Source organism: Brassica oleracea, chromosome C9 (assembly GCF_000695525.1).
Source record: "Brassica oleracea var. oleracea cultivar TO1000 chromosome C9, BOL, whole genome shotgun sequence".
NCBI lineage: Eukaryota > Viridiplantae > Streptophyta > Magnoliopsida > Brassicales > Brassicaceae > Brassica > Brassica oleracea.
The window spans coordinates 34035114-34036859 of NC_027756.1; positions in this window are offsets into that span (position 1 = coordinate 34035114).

Sequence of the window (1746 nt, forward strand, 5' to 3'; positions counted from 1 at the left end):
CTCCTTCGTCTAACTATACTACAAGGTATGTAGTATAATATGTCTCTTTCAATTACATGTGTTACTTGTGAGCTTTTTCAGGTTTAGTGTGTGTTGTGATGGTTGTTCTCCTGAAAATCAATGCGACAGTGCAACTTAATCGGTGAGACACCCTGACAGAAGCCTTCCTTGGCGTCGCAGCATAGACATGTGCGGTTGCAGCTTTCTCTAGTGTCAATTCGGACCTACTCATGCAATGAAGTATTTTATGCCATCTTCATTCATCTACATTAGTTTTATGTATTAACCAATGATGTTTATTTTATTTTTTCCGACATAATGCTTTTCTCTATCCTATAAACTTTGTTTCGTGGCTGCACCTTTAAGACAAAACTAAACTTGATTCCTAGTATGCTTGTTATGTACGTTAACATTTCTAAGTTTTTTCACTAACTTTGACCCCCTCCTCAAAATTGGTAAAGCATTGTCAGCATACACAAAACAAAAACTTATGTGTTTGTGTGAAGTATTATATATTATATTGTAACCATGTATGGTATAGTTTAGTAATGGATGAACCCAATCTCATAATTGATTCAATCATTTGTGTGACTATATTATATGGTATGTAGTATAGTATGACAGTTTTCGGTTTGGAATGTCAACATCACGTGCACGCGCATGGAGGAAGATTTCGGTCACGTTTGTGCGCAAATTGTCCCATCCGTCCCATATTATTGTAGCATGAACATATTCTTCATTTTTTGCCTATTATGTATATTCAGCAAATTCACCCTTTTAGAAATTATCATATTAGAATTAATTTAAAAGAGTAATGTGGATTCTCATCTTGTGAACTCAAATTCTACGCTGCTAATTTGACCTATGAAGACCTATGAAATAGGTTAAGCTTTTGTAATCTTTATATACAGTTAAATAAAAACTAACATGCATAACTTTTTGGTATTGTTTTTATTAGAGTCACATCCCTAATGTTTGTTTTGCAAATATACTCTATCCAACGTGTAAGAATAACTTTTCTTGACGTGTCCTTTTAAATATATAGTAATAGTAATATCTATAAACTATTTGCAACTTGAAAGACAACTTTTGGCTTTAACGATCCTTATTTCAAGGCCTTGCATCCATGACTTGATTCCGAAGCAGCATATTTACGTTTTCTCTGCAGTCTTTGCCTGTGTGGCTGTAGCTTGTGACTTGTTATTTTAGTAAATTCTGTCATAGGACGGTTGATCTCGGGTGAGGCATGAGCTATTTTTTTTTTGCCTTGTCTTGCAAGAATCCACTTTGCTATTTAATCCTTTGTCTAGCACTATTTCTTGAGATTCTTACATTTTATCTGTTGTTCTTAATGTGATAATAATGTGTGAGTGCACTCAAATTTAATCTATGACACTATCTACTAATTACCTTAGTTTGAACAAATCCATAGTTCGAGAGGAATTGCGTGTCTGAGAATCTAGGCATGTTCTGGGCAAGAGAATAGTATCCTAACGGAAGTCTTTGCTCTTAGCAGGCAATTGCGTAAAGCATATTTTCTTTTACCTTTATGGATAAAGCAGCATTACGGTTAGACTTCATCCTTGGATTTATTGTAGCCAGCTTCATGTACAATAGCTGAAGAAAAACAGAACAAATGTTTCAGATCTTAAGAAGAATTTAAATCCAGTTTTAAAGCAATATTTCATACAAAATGTGATTATACCTCAACTTGTCTCTCTAAGGACTGCACATAGTTTATGATTT